Here is a 24,927-nt window from a genome sequence, read left to right as displayed (position 1 = left end):
CGTTTACCTCAGGTTGGGACTTGAACCCAGCCGAATCCCATGGTAGCTGGTTTTAGGACTTAATGCAGCTCAGGTTCTTGATGTCTCATTGCAGAAAGAATTCGTGAGAGACAAAGTGATAGGTAAGAAGTGGATTTATTCAGATTTAGAGAGGAGCACAGACAAAGTGTGGGCCATAGCAGAGAGTGAGTGCGGCCGCCAAATGTGGTGTGGTTAGTTTTTATAGGCCTGGTAATTTCATATGCATTATTCCGTCTATTTTGGAGAATGGGTGAAGGTTTTCAGGAATTGGGCCACTGCCCACTCCTTGGTCTTTTGATAGTGCCTTGGAAATGTCATGGCGCCTCTGGGTGTGTCATTTAGCTTGCTGACTGAGGATCAAGGTCTAGTCTTGTCTGCCATCTTGGTCCCATTTGATTCTAATCAATTTATGTTGTCTTGGGATATGTTATTCTTTCAAAAGATGTGCCCTGTCCTTTTCCCTCCTGTTACATTTTTAGCCTTTTTTTCTTTCTTACTTGAGGCAGGAATTACCAAAAATTGTACCTACCATTCTTTAAATACCATGTGCCAGACCTTTCATACAAACTATCTCCTTAAAACCACACAAAACATAGGCATTTTTATTACCCATTCTAGAGAAGGGAGGTCTTCCTTGGTAGCTCAGCTGGTAAAGAATCTGCCTGCAATGCAGGAGACCACGGTTCAATTCCTGGGTCAGGAAGATTCCCTAGAGAAGGGATAGACTACCCACTCTCGTATTCTTAGGCTTTCCTGGTGGCTCAGATGGTAAAGAATCCACCAGCAATGCAGGAGACCTGGGTTTGATCTATGGGATAGGAAGATCTCCTGGAGGAGGGCATGGCAACCCACTCCAGTATTCTTGCCTGGAGAATCTCCATGGATAGAGGAGACTGGTGAGCTACAGTCCATGGGGTCACGAAGAGTTGGACACAACTGAGTGACTAAACACAGAGAAGGGAACACTGAGGCTCAGGTTAAGAAATTCATCAATGTCCCCTTGCTTAGGAAATAAGGGAACCAGAGTGCAAACTCTCTCCGGTTCTCAAGGGGCCTGACATTCTGGATCAATTGTGGCTTCATCAGGAAAGAGGAGGATAAGAGACGTGAAGGTGGAATTTGACCAAAATCCCAGCCACCAGAGGGCCAGTGTGAGGAAGGGAGCCAGGCCCCAACAGCCCATTGACTTTTCTCATGTGGACACCTAGGAGCCGGTGAAGATGCTTGGATGTGAGAACTACAGGACAAGAGCTGGGATTTGTGAATTCGGCATCTAGTGGAGAGGAGATAGATTAGCAAGGCGTGAGAGAAGGGGGCTGGGGTGCAGGGAGAGTTGTCAGGAGGTTGTGTCAGTCACCCAGAGGAGAAGCAGTAGGAAGAGGGGAGCAGTGGAGTGGGCAGGGGTGAGAGCAGCGAGGAAATGACCAGATGGAAACAAGTTGGGCCTGGGCCTGGGGTTGTTGCAGGAAGGGGGACCCCTTCCAAGGCCCGAGAGTGGGTTCTTGTCTAACACTCGGAAATGAATTGTCTGCAGAGACACATGTGTTGACAAAGCAAGAGACTTTATTGGGGAGGGGCGCCCGGGCAGAGAACAGAAGGGTAGGGGAACCCCAGAGAAGTGCTCTGCCTCATGGCTCTCAGTCTCAGGTTTTATGGTGATAGGATTAGTTTCTGGGTTGTCTTTGGCCAGTCATCCTGACTCAGGATTCTTCCTGGTGGCACACACATTGCTCAGCCAAGATGGATTCCAGTGAGAAGGATTCTGGGAGGTGGTAGGATGCGTGGTGTCTCCCTTTGACCTTTCCCAAACTCTGCCAGTTGGTGGTGGCTTGTTAGTTCCATGTTCCTTACCAGGACCTCCTGTGTAAAATAACTCACACAAATGGTTACTATGGTGCTTGGCCAGGGTGGGTGGTTTCAGTCAGTGTGTTTCTGCTGACAGGGTGAGCAAAGGGGCTTTCCCTGGGCTGGCAGAGAGAGCAGTCACTGCTTCTGAGCGAGGCTCCCAAAGTATGGTGGAGGGAGCAGCTTCAGTGGCCTAGAGACCCTCATTCATCCACTCCGCAGCATCCCCTGGGCTCCTGTGATGGGCAGTTTCTGGGGACAGAGGGCATGGGATGAGATGGACAGCAGGCTGCCTTCATAAAGTTTATGAAAGTCCCCTGAGAGTGAACTCTCTGAGCAAGAGTTCTTGCCCTCTCCCTCATTCCTTCTTTCCTTTTGAGAACTTTTAGGGTTGCCGGTGTGAGCTTCTAGGGGAGAGGAGAGTCTAGCTGATCCCCCTTCCTGTTCCTCCCCCACCACAAGCTGATTCTTTACCCAAAGTCACGTACATTCCCCAGGGTCCTCCCCACACCTGTCCCATTCTCCAATTTCACTGAGGGACTTCTTTTCTTTATGTTTTCTTTTTGTCTCAGTTCCATTCAAGGCAGTTGTGCACGTCCATCAGAATGACTGCTGTGAAATGTTAAAGCAGTGAAACAGCACTATTCACCTATTAGAACGGCTGAAAAGGAATGTTTTTTAAAGAACGCTAAAATAATCAGGTGCTTGCTGGGATGCGGAGCAGCTTGTACATGGCTGGGGAATGCAAAATGGCACAGCCACTTTGGGAAACAATACAAGAGATATTTAGTGTACAACCTGTCAATTCTACTCTTAGGGAGGTACTCGATAAAAATAAAAAGTACACGTTCATATGAAAACCTGCATGCATATGTTTAAAATAGCACTATTTATAGTCACCCAATACTGAAACAATATCAGCTAGTGAGTGAATTAAAAGAAACAACAGGCATATATCCATAATATGGAATACTTCCTAGCAATAAAAAACATTGAATAACTGATACACATGACATGGATGAATCTCAGAACCATTATGCTGAATGACAAACAGGATGACCAACTTTTCAGAAAGACAGTCCAAGACAGCTGTGCCATACCAGACCAAAAAATAAGTTTATAATAATATCCTATGTAATAAATAATTATACACATATGAGCTATTACTTTTTAAATTTTGCTATACAAATATAAAAATAGATGTTTATTTGAAATTATGTATTATTCTATATTGTTTACTTTCTGTTACACAAAAGCTATCATTTAAACAATAGTAGCAATGGTGGTCATTAATAGTAGAACTAGGCATGTAGTAAATGTGAGAAAAACTATAAAAATATTTTTGTACTCTTTCTATCCTCTGACATAGCAGTTTATCTTTTTAAACTCTATTGGATATTTAAATTTTATAGGTTAATTATATATTCTTAAGATACATACATGTAAGACTTCTAAAAGGAATACTCTATAAATATAATAGTATCAGTTGAGAAAAATAGATATTACCTGTATTTAATAAAAAGTAACAAAGATGTTTTTCCTTTGTCCCATGATATGGTAGCATATTTTTACTCTTTCAGCTTCTTTTACCAATGACACCTCTCTGAATTGCCTGCAGCCTTTATGACAGCCTTCTTTTCCTTTATGTAGTGGTGAAATGGAATAGAGACAAATAGAGTTTAAAAAGTTAAATGCTTTGACCTGCAGTTCTGCTCTTCTCAAGCCTGCACTACAGAGTCCTAGTGTCGGCTCAGTGTGACAGCACTGTGCTAGGTAGCCTCTCAAGAAAAGTATGTGAGCCTGGAATACTTAGGATTTTACTTATTTGCATCAGCAGAAATTTGAACTTGTAGAAATTAATTTCCACCTCTCAGAAATGCCCTTTCTCTTTGTACCTACAAGCTCATTTTGGGAGACCAGCTGTTTGTCAGTCCTTTGTGTCTATAAATTCATCCCATATGTTCTCCATGTCTAAAACATCCATCACTTTATTTTATTTTATTTAGATACTTACTAATCTGATTTGTTTATCTGTGTCTGGTCTTAGGTGCAGCATGAGGGGTTTTTGGTTGTGGCATGTGGGCTTTTCTCTAGTTACCATATAGCATGTGGGATCTTAGTTCCCCTGCCAGAGATTGAACCCACATCCCCTGCATTGGAAGGTGGATTCTTAACCACTGGACCACCAAGGAAACCTTAAATGTCCATCATTTTAAAACATCTTGAAGCATATCGAATTTCATCACAAGTTAAACCTCTTTTCTCAGGAAAAGTGGTTCTAAAGCACAAAGGTCATTTGAACTTGTGAAACTGAATTTGGATTTCAAATGAGTGACGGCAAAAGAATTCTTTGAAAGTCCTGTTCAACTTGGCTGTCCTTTACTGATGATAATTTTTTGAATTCCAGAGCAGTCTCACTTCCAAGAAATGAGTTGTTTTTTTCATTGGATGAGTTTCTGTCCAATCTGCACCTGAATGGAACTAGTCAGGGGCACTCCGTTCATCCTTTTCTGCAACATCTTCAAAGATCATCAGACAATTTTGGAGAAATGGCATATAGGTTTCCATTTCACAGTAACCCCTTTCTCCACTCTCATCCTCAGTATATTTGAGGAGGGGTGGTGGTCAAGGGCATGCTGCACAGCTTTCAGGATCTCAGTTCCATGACCAGGGACTGAACCTGGTCCACGGCAGTGGAAGTCTAGAATCCTAACCACTAAGCCACCAGGAATTCCCTCTCGGTGTATTTCTAAGTTAGAGAAGGACACTCTTCTGGTTCCACACTTGGAAAGTGTTATTTTATAGTAGGTCAATATTTTAACGTCTATTCCATAAGACGTCTTGTAAGCGTATGCCTAAGGAGGCTATCTTCTGCTTCTATAGATTAAAAATCTCATTGAGTGCTTCTTCATGCTTTCAGGAAATGGAAAAGTGACCTAAACTTTCATTATGAAAATCTCAATATCCTAGGTAAGCAAATCAAACCTCTTTTTAGCAGTGTTATGTAAAAGGTGTACAGGACATTTAGCCTGGTAAGATTTAAAAATTTCTCTTTGGTGAGAAGTTCATAGACTAAATGGAATTTTTCAACATTTACTTCTGCACTGTTTGCCAATATGCTGACAGACGAGCGAAGTTAGCATTTAGACAAGATAACAATCTTTTGTTTCATATAATCTGTGATTTCACTAAGATCTCCAAAGAAATCAGGAAAACAATTTAAAACTCCATCTTTCAACTCAAAATACCCCAGACCTCAGGAGAACCTGTTTGGGTTACCATGTTCAGCACATTGCTTGATGTGTTACTGAACGTGTGCATGTTGAAACAGCCCACAGAATCTGCTCTGCCCCGCAAAGCGCCAACACATCTGTTAAACAAAATTTCCCCCTTTTGTTTCCCCAAAGAACATTTTCGTCACAACCTCTGAATCAGGAAATGTAACTTAGTTTCACAAGACAATCGAGAAAACAGCACTATCATAAGTGATGTACCCAGTCTAATTCAGCAGCTGCCACGTTCATTTGAGCACTGGTATCTTTGGGGAGATGAAAACTCTTGATTGATTTAGAAGTAACCGTCGCATCCCAGACTTGTGAACAGATCCTTCCCTTCCCCAGCCAGGCTGCTGTGCTTGGCCAGGGAGGTACTCCCCTCCATTACAGAGACCTCAAAAGAGCATCTCTTGGAACAAAGCAAGAATGTGTCACCTCCCCACACTAGAGTGAGGTTTCAGGATGACTTTTCCAGATTGATGCACAGCTAGTCAACTGTGTAGCGGGAAAGGTAGGAGGTGATGCTCTAATTGGTGTAACTGCTTCTGGGCCTTATACGTGACTGAGCGATGTGGAGGAGTGTTCTACCAATACAATGTGAGCAAGGGGAGGGTTTCACTAACACAGTATCCTCAGTGCTCTGCACTGGGGAGGTGAGTAGGGAGAGTGAGCAGATGCAGCTACAGGGATGCAGCCCACATTGTGGAAGAGGGAACATGTTTGGTGCATAGATCAGTTGCACCTTCTAAAAAAAGATTTATTTATTTACTTATTTTTTGGCCGCTCGGTGTAGCATGTGGGATCTTAGTTCCCCAACTAGGGATCAAACCAATGACCCCTGCAGTAGAAATGCAGAGTTTTAACCACTGGACCACCAAGGAAGTCCCCAGTTACACCTTTGTCATCAGTTACCCGTGGGCAGGCCTCTTTCTGCTCCATTCAGTTGCTCCTCTCCCATCCTCCCATGGGGAATAGGAAGATGCTCTGTCAGATCAGGTGGACCAGGCAGAGGTCAGCTGGTTGGAAAGAGGCTGGGCCACCAGACTATAGGTTAGCTGCAAGTGAGGCCAATGAGAGGAGAAAGGTAACCCCCAGCCTGCAATCACAGGGACCCCACACCAGGTGAGGGGGAGTATCGCTTGTCATTAATAATTATGTTGTTTCCAGCTGTTCTAGAAACAGCTCAGAGAAGGAATAATCAACTAAAAATGGATTTAAGTGACTTTTTTAAGTAAAGGGGAGAGAAAAGTCCATCGAAATTAATATCAGGGCATAAAAATGCATAGAGATGGGTATGTGTTGGCAAAAGCTCACCGTGGGGAAAACCAGTGATTGGGGATGTTTGGTGACTAAGGACATTCATGTGTGCTCGAATTGCTTTGGACAAATCTACTTTTTTGCCACAGTGGAATGCTGGTTCAGTTAGACAATGTTTTTCCACACCTCTCAGAATCTCAGACACCAGGGAGCTGGCAGAGATGTGGGATTTGTCTGGGAGATCCCAGATATGGGATCCAGAAATAGTCCAGAGCCGGTCAAGAGTGATGAAAAGATAAACAAGGCCTGACAAAGCCGCCAGGGGGTGGGGACTCGCCTTAGCAACAGCTTTGGGGGAAGGGTTGACAGATTTTAGCCGACTGGGCTTTGTCAAGAGCCGCTGAGACTAACAGACCAATTTCCTGCCTCAGTCTCTAGGGAGGGCTGAGCTGCTGCTGTTAACATATGTATCTAGCTGCAAGAAGTTAGAGAAGGTAAAAGTGGAGAAAGCAAGGCAAAGGAGACAGAGAACTCAGTAAGTGGCAAGAATGTTTGCATCTCCAGCTATTGTTTTTGCTTCATGTGAGACTGTCCTCATTAACCATGTGACTCCACCATTGTCACCCAGTCACTGCCTCCTGCAGGAGTAAGGAGATCTGCTTCTAAACAATGTAGTTTTTTTAAGTAACTCAAAATTTCTCACTTTGATTACACATATTTCTGAGGTAGAAGATGTATTTCCAGAATCTCTAGTAGCTATAGATTTGAACAAGGAGAACTTAACTTCTAGGGCAAAGAGGGACAAGGTGCCAGGTGTCCCAATCTCTTCCTCCATCTCCTGAGTTCAGCAACTGTTCATTTGTTCATTCATTCATTCAGGAAACACCTACTCAATGCTGATAATGTTTCAAGAGAAGTCTAAGTTCATGGAAAGAAAAATAAGGGGCTAGTCCCACTCCCTGTAGAGAGTTTACCTTCCAGGTTTCTGATGTTATCCAGGTTTTTAGTTCAGCAAATGATAATTATGTCTTTCCATGTAAACACAAATCTAGACTTAGGTAAGAGACTTAGAGACTCTAATTAGAAAAACTATTGCAATAGGGAGAACATTCATCTCAGAAAGCTGCAAACATCTTAAAATCAAACAGAAAAGGGATTTTGGTTTATAGGGTAGAGGAGAGCCAAGAAGCGATAAGCAGAATCTTTGGAGGGAAAGCTGAAATGCAAGGGGAAATACCAGTGAGGTTTGGCAGGAAAAGTGTTCCGCTGTGGTCTGGCAATTCCCAGGAGAGGCGAATGGGGGAGGGGAGCATATCACAATGTTTCTGTGCTTGCACAGGCTTGGGGGAAAGCAGGGATCAGGGGCCTGGAATGCAAAGAGAAGCCTGCCTAAAATGTGGTCAAGGTAAAGCAGAGGGCTAGCAAGGGGCCACTGTGGATGCTTGGTCCATCTGCAGACACTTTCAATAAGTGCCAGGTAGGCGGCTGATAAGTGCAAGACCAGAGCTGACGAGCTGCACTCCTGCCATTTTCCAATAACCATCCACTCACACCCCCACACACACAGAGGCTCATAGGGCTCCTATCCTGTTGTGATTTTGATTGCTTTATATTTTATATTTTTCTAGACCACAAGCAGTAGCTTCCCTTCCAATGGGTAAAATTAAACCTAATTACCCCCAAAGCACACCCTCCAGCCACAGAAAAATGAAGAAACAGGTTCACATATATTCTTCTGTCTCGTGGATACAAAAGCCAGAAGAATGGAAATAGAATTTGTAACTTTTAAATCGTGAGAAGAAAAATACAATAAATAAAACGTGACCAAACTAACAAAAGGCAAGACATGGGAAGGGGGGGAAAAGCAAAAAAAAAAAAAAAAAAGAAAAGCATGGTAGGGAGAAAACTCAAAGTAAGGGGCTAGGAACAGATATGAACATATTGGGCTTCCCAGGTGGCCCTAGTGGTAAAGAACCCGCCTGCCAAAGCAGGAGACATAAGAGACACAGATTCGATCCCTGGGTCAGTAAGATCCCCTGGAGGAGGGTACAGCAATCCACTCCATTATTATTGCATGGAGAATCCCATGGACAGAGGTGCCTGGTGGTCTATAGTCCATAGGGTCACAAAGAGTTGGACACAACTGAAGCGACTTAGCACGCATGCATACCTGAACATATCACTAAGTACAATAAATTATGAGCAATTATCAATGAAAAGAAAGGCATTCAAACTGGGTTTTTAAAAATCTAGTTATATGTGATTGTGTGATTAACATGTATTAGGCTATCTACTGCTCCATGACAAACCGCTCCAAAACAGTGGTTAATGACAAGAATGTTTCTCACAATCTTGTGGGTTGGCCATCTGGGCAGTTCTGCTGGTCTTGGCCTGGGATCACTGATGTGGCTGATGTCACTGGACAGCTTGACTAAGGCTGAAGAAACCGGGATGTCCGCAGTCCGTGCGTGGTCGTTGGTAATGGCTTTGGCGGGGTTCCTGGACTCTCTTCTATGCGGCCTCTCATCCTGCAGGAGATTGGCTGGGACTTTGTCACAGCATGATGACTGGGTGGTTCCAAAGGAGCAAAAGAGGGAGCTTCATGGCTTCTGAAGACTCAATCTCAGAAACCATAGTTACTTCTGCCACATTCTATCCATCAAAGTGGTCACAAGTCCAGAACATGCTGCTGGCCAGTGTTAGCGGTGACTGCAGGGATATCTGGGATCAGATTAAGAATGTATTGAGCTGGGGGTACATTTAGTTTGGGTTCAGTTGACAGGGTAACAGGCTGGAAGGCCAGAGGTCCCCAAGCAGCAGGAGGAAATAAACTGCAAGTGGCAGGTGTTTTCTTCCTTCTCTACACAAAATTAAAAGAGGCTTCTTTAATTCTGTGTTGAGGACACTTGGTTCTGCCTTGAGCTAAACAATGCGTTTTTCTTACGGAAATGTTTTTCTTCAGCTATATTAATGAAACTATGTATTTGCTTCGGAATCTGCCTTTCTTCAAAACGGTTCCACCTAAGACTCATTTTTTTTCTTTTCCCAAACCTTGGTCTGATAATGGCTCAACAAACCAGGATTCCTGTCAGTTGTTTTATGGCCGGGTATGACACACCTCACGCCATCCTATCTCAAAAGTGCATATTGTGGGAGAGGGACCTGGTGAAATTCCCTCAATCTTGAGGTGTCTCTCTTATCTGATTAATAGCTTTCTAACAGACATAACATGCACTGGAGAAGGAAATGACAACCCACTCCAGTATTCTTGCCTGGAGAATCCTAGGGACGGCGGAGCCTGGTGAGCTGCCGTCTATGTGGTCGCATAGAGTTGGACACGACTAAAGCGACTTAGCAGCAGCAGCAGCAACAGACATAAAACACCTTGCTAAAAACTAGCAAGGGGGCACTCTTTCTGTCCCCTTCTGATGTCTATGTCAGAAGCTTTCCCTATCTCCATTATACATTAATAAAACTTTGCTACACAAAAATCTCCGAGTAATCAAGCCTGGTCTCTAATCCCAAATTGAAATCCTCTCCTCTGGACGTCACGAATCCCGGCATAACACACAGCTTGCAGCAGCAACCTTTCACAGTGACCTATATATTTTTATGTGGTTTTCAGTCACTTTCTTAAGCAGTTGTGATTACTCACATCTAATTGTAAAAATGGTGTTTGGTGGTGGGAAGAACTGGGAGATTGATATTGACATGTATATATTATTGACACTATGTATAAAATAGATAATCTACTGTATAGTACAGAGAACTTTACTCAGTGCTCTGTGGTGACCTAAATGGGAAGGAAATCCAAAAAAGAGGGGGTATATGTATATGTATAGCTGATTCATTTTGCTATGCAGCAGAAACTAATACAACATTGTAAAGCAATTGTACTCCAATAAAAATTAATAAAGAAAAATCATGTTTGGGAATACTTCCATCACCCACTGACATATCTGGCACTGACTTACCTGGCACTCTGACTGGAAGGTGCAAGGCCAAATATTGAATCATAATATATTCTGTGGCATCTGGCAATTACCTAGGTGGGCAGAAGAGAAAAAACAAGGTTTGAGATGCATGGAACCAAAAGTTAGTCTGTAGGAAATTTCTCCCATCATCAGATGTACAAAATTACAAGGAAAGAGCTCAGTTCTCACTGAAGTTTGGTCAATGCCAATGGTGAATCCTATCAGGAATATATCCAGTATTGCAAAATAGACCAATAACTTCCAAATACTAAGGGAAAATAATCTCAAACTTATAATTCCATACCCAGCCAAATTATTGATTAAATATAAGGGTACATTTTTTTTTCTTTTTGAGTGAGAACCACACGAAATGGAATTTTTCAGTCCATGTCTGTGGGACATAGAACTATAATCATGTTATAAATCTCAGGTCCAACTGTGTGAGGTCGCATGTTTTATGAATCTCAGCTAGAAATACTAGAAATAAATTTTGATTGAACATGCTACAGTTAAGACTGTTGTTATTGTTCAGTTGCTAAGTCACTGTCCGACTCTGTGACCTTATGGATTGCAGCACACCAGGCTCCTCTGTTCTCCACTGTCTCCCAGAGTTTGCTGAAATTCATGTCTATTGAGACAGTGATGCCATCCAACCACCTCATCCTCTGCTGTCCCCTTCTCCTCTTGTCCTCAATCTTTCCCAGCATCAGGGTCTTTTCCAATGAATTGGCTTTTCACATTAGGTGGCCAAAGTATTGGAGCTTCAGCTTCAGCAAAAGCCCTTCTAATGAATATTCAGGGTTGATTTCCTTTAGGATTGACTGATTTGGTCTACTTGCAGTCCAAGGGACTCTCAAGAATCTTCTCCAGCACCACAATCCGAAAGCATCAATTCTTTGGCGCTCAGCCTTCTTTATGGCCCATACATGGCTACTGGAAAAACCATAGCTTTGACTATATGATTAAGTCTGTATTACCTTTTTATTTTTTCAGTGGAGAATATAAAATGTTACAAAATCATTACCACTAAGAAGCACTGGTGCCTTTGGAGTTGACTTGGCTGGGCTGAACTGTTTCCCAGAACTCCCTTTCTTGTATGCCTCCATTTGGGGTGGCCACAAGGGACACTTTGGAGGGATGCTTAGAGAGCTGGAGAGAAGCAGCTGCTACTTTGTAGCTCACACATACTGCTTCTTTCCAGTTGGCTCACCTCCTTGGTCTGCGGCAGCAGCCGGGCAGGCAACTGCACCCCCTTCCCCTAGAGCCTCTTCAGCTTCTCCAACTCCTGGGTCAGCTCTGTTTTTAGCTGTGTTTTTAGGTTACCAGCTTTTCCCCTAGGACATCCACACCATCAAGGTTGGAGACAGTTCCAGTCAGTCCTTGCGGGTCCCAGTTTATGCTCTGGGATGCCAGCTTGTCCATGCTATCTCCCATAAACCGATGGAAGTTTACATCCAGCTTCCTTTTCACCCTCCCTGCCCTGCAGACATCAGGCTCCAGCTGAAGATGCAAAGGCAACAGCCTTATACAGTCTGCTTAACCAGCTCCCATGATATGCAAAGCCAAAGCCCTCTAACAGATCTATAGATAGATAGAGATAAGACACATACATGGATAGATAAATGATAGGTGTATGGATAGATAGTTAAAAGATACATAGATGGATAGATGAATAGATGATAGATGGATAGATAGAAATTTTTCCTTCTAGTGAGATTGGTTTCTGATTGAGCCTCAACTAATACAGAAGGCTTCAGAGGCACAACCAAAATATCAGGAGGAAAACTGTTACAGAAGTATATCATACAGTTTAATGTTGGACTAATTTCCTGGATTTTGTGTTGTTTGTGGTATTTGTTACCATTTTCAAAAAATGCAAATTGTTGTGGTTTCTTTTCTCACACTAAGTATTTTCTGTCATATTTAATCTTGTATAATTATATATCTTAGGCCCCATGAAACCAAGATCCTCTCCTACTTCTCTAGAGAAGGTGCTCCATCAAAAAGAGGGAATATACCAAGAAGAAAAAGACCCAGGAAAGGGGCAGTCCAACATCAGACAGGGCAAACTTGAGGATGATGGCACAGGGAAGTCGCTGGATGGCAACTGTGCAGCAGGCCTAGTGAGCAAGCAGCCTGGCCTGGATGGGAGCAGAAGGAAGGAGGGCTTCAGGGGAACATCTCCAAGGAAACAGAAGAAACTGACCAAGTAACTCACTTTTAAGGACATACTGAGAGAAAATGTATATTTCTGCAGTAAGTTTTAGGATGTCCTCAGTTGCTAAGACATGTCTGACTATGCTACCCCTTGGACTGTAGTCTGCCAGGCTCCTCTGTCCATGGAATCTTCCAGGCAAGAATATTGGAGTGCTATATCCTCCTCCAGGGGATCTTCCTGACCGAGGGATAAAACCGGAGTTCTTCTGTGTCTCCTGCGTTGGCAAAGTAATGGAAACAGACAAAACAAATAAAAAAACCCAAACAACCAAGGTAATTATCAGTTCCAGAGAGAACAAAAGGTTCTACAAGAAAAGAAATAGAAGCATAATTAGTTACAGGTAACAGCTGTGAATAACGTCTGGGTAATTACCATAATGTAAACACTGAATGTTGATTTTAGCAAAAATGATAATTTAATCATATCGGAAGAGAGAGGAGGTTGAGAGAGGGTATGTGAGAGAGCTAATTCTTCAACTTCCATAGAAAGTCAATAGGTAATACACAAAATTGAAAGAAATAACACAAAAGTATTTTTTTAATACAGTGGGAAACATTGGAAGAAGTAGCTGAAAAAATTGAAAGTGTTTGCCTTAGAGAATTGAAATCAAGACTATTTTTCATCATAAGCCTTAGAGAATTATTTCATTGAAAATTAATTTTAATAATAGAAAAACATACATTAGGTGCATACATTTGGATTATTTTTTATTACAATTACTTATTTATTTATTTTTGGCTGCATTGGATCTTCATGGCTGCATGCGGGCTCTCTCAGCTGTGGCAGTGGGAACTATTCTCTAGTTGCGGTGGGCAGGCGTCTCATCGCAGTGGCTTCTCTTGCTGTAGAGCACAGGCTCTAGGCGTTCAGGCTTCGGTAGTTACAGCACTTGGGCTCAGTAGTTGTGGCCTGCAAGCTGTAGTTGCCCTGAGGCATGAGGAATCTTCTCAGACCAGAGATTAAACCCGTGTCCCCATTTGCAGAAGGATTCTTAACCACTGGACCACCAGAGAAGTCCTAGGTGTACACTTTTTTGTAAAGTAGGAGTTGCAATATTAACATCAGAAAAAAATAAAATTCAAAGCAACCCACATTAAAAAAGGGAGACTATTTCATATTAATAGATGGTATAGTCCATCAGGAAGATACAATGGGCATAAACATGTATGCATCTACTAACACAGCTTTGACAGAAGTATAATGAGAAAAATCTACAATCAAAGTGGGAGATTTTTAACACATCTTTCAACAGATGAGAACAGATAGCAAATAAGTAAGGATATCGATGGTTTGATAATAATTAAGTAGCTAGATGGAAAAATTTCCTAAAATATTTTACCGAATAATTGGAAAGTACATATTTTCTTCAAGAACACAGTAAGTGTTCTTCCTAAACTAAACTTTCTTAGGCCACAAAAGAAATCAATCAAGTTCAAATAGTAAAGCATACATGATACCTTCACAAACCACATATAATAAAATTAGGGTTTAAAAAAAAATAGCCAAAAAAAACAACAGCAACAACAACCACAAAACAAAAATTGAGAAATTTAAAGTGCACTTAGGAAAACTCTCAAGTTAAAGAGGATCATAAGAGACTACTACCAACAGCTATATGCCAATAAAATGGACAACTTGGAAGAAATGGACAAATTCTTAGAAAAGTATAACTTTCCAAAACTGAACCAGGAAGAAATAGAAGATCTTAACAGACCCATCACAAGCACGGAAATCGAAACTGTAATCAGAAATCTTCCAGCAAACAAAAGCCCAGGACCAGACGGCTTCACAGCAGAATTCTACCAAAAATTTAGAGAAGAGCTAACACCTATCCTACTCAAACTCTTCCAGAAAATTGCAGAAGATGGTAAACTCCCAAACTCATTCTATGAGGCCACCACCACCCTAATTCCAAAACCAGACAAAGATGTCACAAAAAAGGAAAACTACAGGCCAATATCACTGATGAACACAGATGCAAAAATCCTTAATAAAATTCTAGCAAACAGAATCCAACATCATATTAAAAAGATCATACATCATGACCAAGTGGGCTTTATCCCAGGAATGCAAGGTTTTTTTAACATCCGCAAATCAATCAATGTAATACATCACATTAACAAATTGAAAGAAAAAAACCATATGGTTATCTCAATAGATGCAGAAAAAGCCTTTGACAAAATTCAGCATCCATTTATGATAAAAACCCTCCAGAAAGCAGGAATAGAAGGAACATACCTCAACATAATAAAAGCTATATATGACAAACCCACAGCAAACATTATCCTCAATGGTGAAGAATTGAAAGCATTTCCCCTAAAGTCAGGAACAAGGCAAGGATGCCCACTTTCACCACTACTATTCAACATAGTTTTGGAAGTTTTGGCCACAGCAATCAGAGCTGAAAAAGAAATAAAAGGAATACAGATAGGAAAAGAAGAAGTAAAACTCTCACTGTTTGCAGATGACATGATCCTCTACATAGAAAACCCTAAAGACTCTACTAGAAAATTACTAGAGTTAATCAATGAATATAGTAAAGTTGCAGGATATAAAATTAACACACAGAAATCCCTTGCATTCCTATACTCCAATAATGAGAAAACAGAAAGAGAAATTAAGGAAACAATACCATTCACCATTGCAACAAAAAGAATAAAATACTTAGGAATATATCTACCTAAAGAAACAAAAGACTTATATATAGAAAACTATAAAACACTGATGAAAGAAATCAAAGAGGACACAAACAGATGGAGAAATATACCGTGTTCATGGATTGGAAGAATTAATATAGTGAAAATGAGTATGCTACCCAAAGCAATCTATAGATTCAATGCAATCCCTATCAAGCTACCAATGGTATTTTTCACAGAACTAGAACAAATCATCTCACAATTTGTATGGAAATATAAGAAACCTCGAATAGCCAAAGCAATCTTGAGGAAGAAGAATGGAACTGGAGGAATCAACCTGCCTGACTTCAGGCTCTACTACAAAGCCACAGTCATCAAGACAGTATGGTACTGGCACAAAGATAGAAATATAGATCAATGGAACAAACCTTACACTTTATACAAAAATTAACTTAAAACAGATCATAGATATAAATATAAAACCTATAACTGTAAACTTTGGGGAAAAATATACAAGAAAACCTTCAGGATCTAGGGTTTGGCAGAGTTCTTCAACTTGACAGTAAAATTACAATTCATAAAAGGAAAGATTGCTAAATTTGACCTCATCTGAATTAAAAAAAATATTTGCTATATGAAAAACTCTTAAGAGAGCAATAAGAAAAACTACAGTGTGGGAGAAAATACTTGCAAACCACATATCCAACAGAGGACTAGTATCTGGAATATACAAAGAACTTTCAAAATTCCATAGCAAAAAATTCCAAACAATCTAATTAGGAAATCGGCAAAAGACAAACAGACATTTCGCTGAGAAGGATGTGTAAACACATGAAAACATATTCAACATCATTCCCCACTAGGGAACTACAAATTAAAACCACACAATGAGGTATCACCACACACATACCAGAATGACTAAAATAAAAAATAGTGAAAACACCAAATGTTTGTGAAGATGCAGAAAAACTGAATCACTCATTCCAGCAGGAAGAATAATGGACCTCCAAAGATATACTCATTGGAAGGACAGTTGCTGAAGCAGAAGCTCCAATGCTTTGGCCACCTGATGCAAAGAGCTGACCCATTGGAAAAGACCCTGAAGCTGGAAAAGACATGAGTTTGAGCAAACTCTGGGAGATGGTGAGGGATAGGGAAGCTTGGCATGCCGCAGTTCATGGGGTTGCAAAGAGTTGGACATGACTTAGCGACTGAACAACAACAAAGATGTACATACCCTAATCCCTACAGCCTCTGAGTATTTCAGGTTTGGTGGCAAGGGGAATTAAGGTTGCACATGGAATTAAAATAGTTAATCAGCTGATTTAAAATGAGGAGATTATCCTGGATTATCTGAGTGGACTCAACATGATCACAAAGATCCTTAAAAGTAGAAGAAGGTCATAGAAGAGACACAAAAAGAGATATGATGACCAAAGTAGGATCAGAGAGTCCAGAGAAAAAAGAATGCACACATATATGGTCTCCTAACCAATAATAAAGGTGCCAAAGCCTTAAGCTGGGGGCTGGGGTGGGGGGAAGAACATCTTTTCAATAAAAGATGTGCGATCACCTGGTTATCCACCTAGAAAAACAAGAATCTTGACCTCACCTTACTCCATACACAAAAATAACTTCCAGATGGCTTGTAAATCTAAATATAAAAGGCAAAAAAAAAAAAAATGCTTTTAGAAGAAAACATAAAAGAATATTTTACCTTGGGATAGGCGAAGATTTCTTAAACATGGTCCAAAAAAGTTCTAACCATATAGAAAAAAACCAATAAACTGGAATACATGAAAATTAAGAATTGGTAAAGAATTCGCCTGCCAAGCAGGCGAAATGTGGGTTCAGTCCCTGGGTTGGGAAGATCGCCTGGAGAAAGAAATGGTAAAATGGCAACCCACTCCAGTATTCTTGCCTGGGAAATCCCATGGACAGAGGAGCCTGACAGGCTACAGTACATGGGGTTGCAATAGAGTCAGACACGACTTAGCAACTAAATAGGAACAACAAAAATTAACAACAACTTTTCATTAAAACACAGACCCACCCATCCACCCCACCACCCACCCATCTACCCCCTCCCCACATACAAAGAATGGAAATAGAAGCCATAAACAGGGAGAGGACATTTTAAATATAGAGGCGTCCTACCCAGAATATATTAAAAACTCTAGGAATCAGAAAGAAAAGGCTGGACAACCCAATAGAAGAATAAGTAAAAGACATTTTACTTAAGAGGATATCCAGGACTTCCCCAGTGGTTCAGTGTCTAAGACTCCATGCTCCCAATGCAGGGGACTCCACTTCTATCCATGGTCAGGGTATTATCAGATCCTATACGCTGCAACTAAGAGTTCATGTGCTGCAACTAACTCAGTGAAGCCAAGTACATATATATATCCAAACGGACAGTAAAGAACAACGTTCGTCTTATGAGCGAAATGCCAATTATAACCACAGTGCAATGCTGCTACATACCTAACAGAATGTCTAAAACCAAAGCAGACAGTGCTGAGTGCTGATGAAGACTCATTGCTGGTGCAAGTGTGAATTGGTACATATTGAAAACCTGTTTGGAGGTATCTACCAATGCTGTGTATGCATACTGTATTGTCTTGCAATTCTGCTCTTACAAAAATGTATCAATTCCCCAAAGACATATACAGGAATGTATAAAACAGGATTATTTCTAATAGTCCCATGCTGGAAACAGCATAAAAATCCATCAGCAGTAGTATGAATAAATGAATTGTGGTATATTTACATGCTGGAACACTATACAACTGTGAGAATGAATAAACTATATGCAACGACATGGATGAATCACTCTCAGAGACATACTGTACATAGAGGCAAAACTAGTCTATGATGTTACAAGTTAGGATAGTGGGGGCAGGGGAGTGACTGGAAGACAGTACGGGGAGGCTGTGGATGCTGATAATTTTCTTTTTGTTGATGTGAATGATGGTATACATGATTTCTGTTTGTGAAAATATTTTTCTGTATGTATGTTATACTTTGATAAAAATCTAACTGAAAAAGAATGAATCTTATGACATTGCCTCAAAAATACACAATACAAAATAGGCAAAATACAAGGAAAAATGGATAAATCCACAATCATAGGAGATTTTAATACATCTTTCTCAGAAATTAATAGAACAAGCCGACCAAAAAATTGGTGAGGAAATAGAAGATGTAAATAATTGACAAACTGATCTAATGAACATATCATATAAACATGAACCCAACAATTCAATAACAAATATTCTTTTAAATATATATAAACATTTACCTGAATTTATTACATACTATTCCTCAGAGCAAGTTTTAATAATCAAATAACCAACATTGTACAGTCCTTATTCTTTGAATACAACTATTAGTATTAAACACAAAAGTGGCAGGGGAAAATGCATACATTTGGAAATTTAAAAGTATATGTCTAAATAATTCACTAGTCAAAGAACAAATCTCATGGAAATAAAACATTTAAAACTAAGTGATAATGCAAACACTCTCTATCAAAACTTGGGAGATGTTAAAGTGTCACTTAGGGGGACATTAATAGCTATAGATGCATATATTAAAATCAAGAAAATTTAATGAATTTAGAACAGAACCCAAAAGGTAAACACCGAGAGTTGCATTGGTCTGAGTCAGAGGGAGCCTGTGCCACATTCCTTGCAGTGCTGCTCGGAGAGAAAATTATTATGTTGATACTAATGCAGTCCTGGGCAGCCTCACAAAAGAGTTCCATGCTCCATCGTGGTGTGAGAGTAGCAAAAGACCTTTGTGTGAGGCCCCCCAGTGGGAGCAGAGTCCTGCCTGCAGACCTCCCAGGCTTTACCCTAGCAAGCACTACCATTAATCAGGCTGGCCCTGGGCCACAGGCTAGTCAGCATGGAGTAACACTCTGCCTGATTTATTGTCAGCTCTTTGTCCTGGGAGCATGCAATAGGAGAAGCACCTCTGGGCTGAGACTGTGCTTGGGCCCCTGTCTGACTTGCCCTCACGACATTTGTTCTTACGAAACCTCAGGATCACAGTAGCTCAAGATGAAGGGGAGTGGAGCCCTTGACCCCTGGTGGGGTGTGGATGGTGGAGATAACACCCTTTACATGCACTGGGAGAGACTGAAGTGAACCAGATGGAAGCTCCTTGAGCTGTGGTGGTGTTAATGACACTGCTTATATTTCCATACAGATACAAGCATGTGTGCCTGCTAGGCTGCTTCAGTTGTGTCTGACTCTTTGCGACCCCGTGGACTATAGCCCACAAGGCTCCTCTGTCCATGGGGTTCTTCAGGCCAGTATACTGGAGTGGGTTGCCGTGCCTTCCTCCAGGGGATCTTCCTAACCCAGAGATGGAACTTGAGTCTCATGCCTCCTGCATTGGCAGGCGGGTTCTTTAACACTAGCGCCCATACAGATATATACATGTTTACAAGAGCATGCAAAAAGGGTGTGAAAAGCTACACGCTACCCCAATAAGAGTGGTTATCACTGGAAAGAACTCTGGGATTGCAGCTAGTGGTGAAGGGAAGTTTCAGTTAATCAGCATTTATTTTAGGATGAGAATGCATTCATACATCACTCATGTAATTTCAAAAAGTTTCATGTAAGTTTCATAAAAACTTCTTTTAGAGCAAGCCTGGAAGGAATATAAAATGTTAACTATGGTTTTTGTTGGATGCGGTACTATGAATACTATTATTTTTCTATATACTTTTAAAAAATATTTATTTATTTGGCTGTCTCAGGTCTCCATTGCAGCACATGGGATCTTTCCCTTTGGTGAGGTGTATGGGCTCAATAGTTGTGGCGCAGGGGCTTAGCTGCCCTGCGGTGTGTGGGATCTTAGTTCTCTGACTAGGGATCAAACCTGCGTCCCCTGAATTGCAAGGCTGATTCTTAACCACTGGATCACCAGGGAAGTTTCTATATATTTCAGCATTTTTCAATTTTCTGTTGAAACACTACCAACAGAACTTTCCATGAGGATGGAAATGTTCTTTCTCTCTGCTACCTGATATACAGAAATCACTAGCCATGTGCGGCTATTGGGCACTTGAAATGTGGTTAGGAACTCTGAAATTCGATGGAGGACTGAATTTTTCATTTCATTTTAATTAATTAGAATTAAATCTAAATAACCACATGTGGCTAGTGGCTGCTGCATTGGTCAGGGCAGTCCTAATATAATGAGTACATATTATTTTGTTGCTTTGTTTCCAAGGGTTATTTTTCCATTTTTAAAAATCAGAATATAACAAATACAATAAAGTGCACAAATTTCGAGTTGATAGCTTGATGGATTTTGACATATGCACAGACCCATGAAACTACCGCCTATCTCCAGATATGAAACCACCCCAGGGGAACTCCCGAACAGTCCAGTGATTAGGACTCCAGGCTCTCACTGCTGAGGGCCCAGGTTTGATCCCTGGTCAGGGAACTAAGATCCCACAAGCCTCATGGAGCGGCCAAAATAAAGAAAAAGAAAACCACCACCCGGATCCAGATAGGAAACACTTTCTCACAATTCAGAATACTCGTTTGATCGCTCCCAATCCTAGTCAGTGCCTTTCAACACTATTCTGACTTCTTTCACCAAAAATTAGTTTGACCCATGTTTGAACTTCAGGTAAATTAAATCACACATTACGTATTCTTCTTTCACTCAACCTTATGACGTCCATGCTGTTGTGTGTAATTGTAGCTTTGTTCTTTTTCGTGGTTGTGTGGCGTTCCATTGTATGAATATACCACAGTCCCAGCACTCCCCCATTCTCCATTGGTGAACATTTGGGTTATTTCTAATTTGGGGATATTACAAATAAAGCCAGTATGAACATCCTTGTGCTTATGTCTACCAAAAGACTCGTTTGTCTTTTGATGGACATAAGCATTCATTTCTATTGGGTGTTTTCCTGAGAGTGAAATTGCTGTATCATAAGGTCTTTGTATCTTTACCTTTAGAATACTGTCAAAGATTTGTTCCAAAGTGGCTATAACCATATGTATTAAATCATGCTTATCTTTATAATTGTAACAGCTGTGTGACCTTCAGCAAATGACTAACCCTCTCTGCGCTTTGGTCTCTGCCTATAAATGGAAATAATATCATCTCACAGGGTTATTGTAAGGATTAATAAAATAATCCTTACAAGTTCTATAACATGTGCCTTAAATATGGTAGTTCAATAAATCTTAGCTAGTATTGGTATTATTAATATTTTTATTAATGTTTGGTGACCAGTAGTGTTTTCAGCCAGTTTTAATACATGATAGTCCACTTTTATTACAAAGCATTTCTCCATTCCCATTCTTTTCTCCATTTCAGCACTGATCAATTCTTATGAAGTTTCTCTCTGATCTCTATGATTGTGGCAGTTTTTCTCACAAATGGTTGGATGCCTTGAATGGCTTTTAGACTCAATTTAAGGACCAGTTTGCTAGAGTGTTGCTAAGAGAAAATGCGTCTAATTTGCCAAAACCAAATTAACTCCTAATACACAAGGGGAAACGTTTAAGCGGAAAACAGTTGATAAAAATATAAACACTTTTATTCTCCTTATTCCATGTGGACTTGAACTTAATTATTGAACTTACATTCACATGTCCAGACAAAGCACATGCAATTAGCACAATTTAAAAAATCATAACATCTTCAAATTACCTAAATTGCTTATTCAACCAACAGATGATACAAAATCTTTCCAACTAATTTAAACCAACAAGTCTACCCATCATGGGGTCTTTGGATGGCTTTTTTTTTTTTTTAATTCATATCAAGTCTCATTAGGAACACTGGCCATATTTTGAAATAAATGCTAATATTGTAAGACATTTTATAATTCAATCTCTTTTGTATGCCAGTCACAGCAGATCTTTCATTTTCAATGTAATGTTATTCTCTGTTGAGTCCTAAGGCAAAAGCTTGTCATTGAGCACATATGCGTGGGTGGGTGTGTTGCAAATGCAATCAATTAATTGACACATTACAACTGAAGTGGGTCTGGTTGCTCCATCCTCAATTTTCCAGAATTGCTCTTGTCATTATCTTTATGTTGGAGATTTACAAGGTAAAGGTATTTGTTAGGTCAAACTTGGCAATTTATGGCCTCTACCTGGGGCCTTTCTTATATCCCAGTATCTGAGCTTACCTTTTCAGCAGAGAAACGCATATAATCCCTAGTAGGACATGGTCCCCCAGTTTCTTTTGCTCATGCTCTTGCAGTCATGGTTCTTTCTTTGTAGATGATGCCTTCTTTTGTGCAGACAGAAGGCCCCTCTTTCCCTGTGAAGTGCAGTGCAGGGCATGTGGGTTTGATTCCTGGGCAGGAACTAAGATCCCATGTGCCACGGAGCAACTAAGCCCTTCGCCATGACTAAGACCTGACAGTTAAATAAAAAAACAATAAGAAAAAAAATACTCGTTCAGAGAAATCCTCAAAAAAGAAAGTAGAGTTTAGAGAACTTATGTTTAAAAAAAAAAAAAAAATCTGGGGCAAGGCAGCCATAGCAAGATGCCATCCATCCCCTTTCCTTTATGTACCAAAATGCATCACCCTGATACCCCAGGAGGAAATCCAAAGTTAGCATCACCACCAGGGAATAGCAATTGAAACATTTACTAACTCAGGTAATCTTCAGAGATGTTAGCTTTAGTTGTGGATGTTATTCAGGTGTCATGGGGGTGGTGGGGGTTGCATTCCAGACAGGAGATCAGGAAGCCAAGGACCCTGTACCAGCTGCTGCTTCCTCAAAGAAGCCCTGTCTCCTTTTGTCCTTTTGTATTAATGGACTTTCTCTAATGATCTTCAAGATGGTTCTCATTCCAGCTGATCTTTAGGAGACGCTGGTGGTGGGGAGGGGAGCACTCCTTTCAAATCACCTTTCTGCAGACAGTTTTCCGATCTGATTCAAGGCCACATCCTGGGCATCTGGTTTCTGTAGCTCAAAGAATTACTGCTCCTGATAAATTGCTCCGAGTTCCAAGGCTACTGCTGTCATCCTGCATTCTCTGACCATTTTCCAGGTCCCCTCATACACACTTAGACTCTCTGTCTCTGTCTGTCTCTTCAACCCATTACACACCACTCCCACCCAAACAAGCTTTATGACAAAATGCACTGGAGCTAGCTAGCTAGCACGGCACCCAAAGCATACAGTAGAGGCTCACAAATGTGCTTTGCATGAGAAGATGTGAAGCCCTGAAGCGAGGGATGGAGGCAGGCTGTCACCTTCACACCTCTGTAGGTTCTCACAGAACACGTGCTCCAGCAGTGTCAGGCCTGGGGGCTGGAAGTGCAGAGGACAGACATTTTAAACTGCTCAACAGCCGGTTCCTCAGCGAGAGGGAGTGAACAGTGAGTTCCCATATAGACTGAGGTTGCACAGCTACCTGATAGAGACAGTGTAGAAAAGAATCGAATCTCAGAGGGGGTAGTTAAATTAATAAGTCTTCAGGATCCCTTCCCATCCTGGGATTTTATGACATTCCTTGTGGAAGAAAAAGGGGAGAGGCAGGAAAGAAACAAAACAAAACAAAAACAGAGGAGAAAGGGGAAGAAAATGAAAGAACAAAACATAAAAGGAGACAGGAAGGAAGGCTGGAGGCTGGGGACCCTTCTATGCATGAGCCAAACACTCGGACAGAAAGTGCGGAGTTCCTGAGAGGCTGGTGTCTCAATGGGTGGTGGACAGAGTGTCACAGCACCCACCCATTCCTGTCCTGTGGCCCAAGCCTTTGGGCCTGGCCTCACCCAGGGGGCATGAGGCCCACCTGAGTAGTGTGTGTTCATCAGGAAGCTTGGCTGGGGACAAAGAAGGGCAGAACTCTCAGCAACTCTGCACAATCTCTTAGGGGCACACAGGATCTTAGGAGGTCTCCAGGAGTGTTCTCAGTCCTTAGAACAGAGGGGCAAGAAGGAGCCCTTCGCCCTCTGACCCTGCCCACCCACGATGAGAGGATTGTGTGGGACTGACATCGATAAGCATTCACCAGCCGGGCCTGTGTCCAAATGTAACCGTGTGGTTGGATTCATGAACCAATCATAGAAATCGTGCTAGTCCCTGCCCCCTGCCCCAAAGCATTTGCAGGTAGAACAAAGCAGCCCTCTTCCTAAAAGATTATACTTCTGAGCTATGTCCCTGACAGTGGTGTGGGCTACAGTGGCGGGGCTTGGGGCTGTGGCCCCTAGAGGGGAATCTTTCTTAGAGACAGCTTTGCTGGCTTGGGAAGGGAAACTGGGCTCTGGCCCCGGTAGGGTCCCAGCTGGGACAGGATGCTGGATGTCTGGACCTGGGCCTGTTCTCCAGACCGGCCTGATCCAGTTAGGAAGACCTGATACCCACAGAGAGGGTGAGGGATGAAACAGACTGGAAGCTAGAAGTAGGGAACATAGGGATGGACTCTTCACTTGCCCCACTCTTTTCTGTTCCTTTCTTCTTCCACCCCACTTCCTAACCCTGTGACCCCCACCCCCAATGCCTGGGGAGGTGGGAGGAGATTCAGCTGAAACACCAGCCCAATCCCAGCACTGTAAGCTGGACAGGAGCATCACTTTTCATCCCTCTTCTCTCCCTGTTTCCCACCCAAGAAGCCCCATTTCTAGGACTAAAATCAGTGTGCTTCCAATCCTGAGGGTAGGTACCTCAGCCCACACCAGCATCACATGCCCTACCATG

At 41.5% G+C, this 24,927-nt stretch overlaps 1 long non-coding RNA gene across 1 annotated transcript; it reads right to left on the bottom strand.

Annotated features, from left to right (window-relative positions):
• Positions 1-1,564: 1,564 nt before the first annotated feature.
• Positions 1,565-23,312, bottom strand: LOC145529121 (uncharacterized). The gene is made up of 5 exons (XR_014070937.1): positions 22,876-23,312; positions 22,401-22,632; positions 10,373-10,443; positions 3,373-3,506; positions 1,565-1,881 (listed from the first exon to the last, which is right to left on the bottom strand). It is a non-coding gene; the product is annotated as an uncharacterized LOC145529121 (long non-coding RNA).
• Positions 23,313-24,927: the final 1,615 nt, after the last annotated feature.

This window comes from Giraffa tippelskirchi, chromosome 12 (assembly GCF_054371585.1).
Source record: "Giraffa tippelskirchi isolate mGirTip1 chromosome 12, T2T-mGirTip1v1.2.pri, whole genome shotgun sequence".
Lineage (NCBI taxonomy): Eukaryota > Metazoa > Chordata > Mammalia > Artiodactyla > Giraffidae > Giraffa > Giraffa tippelskirchi.
Note: the sequence above shows the minus strand (reverse complement) of the source record. Positions and strands in the feature narration are given on the sequence as shown.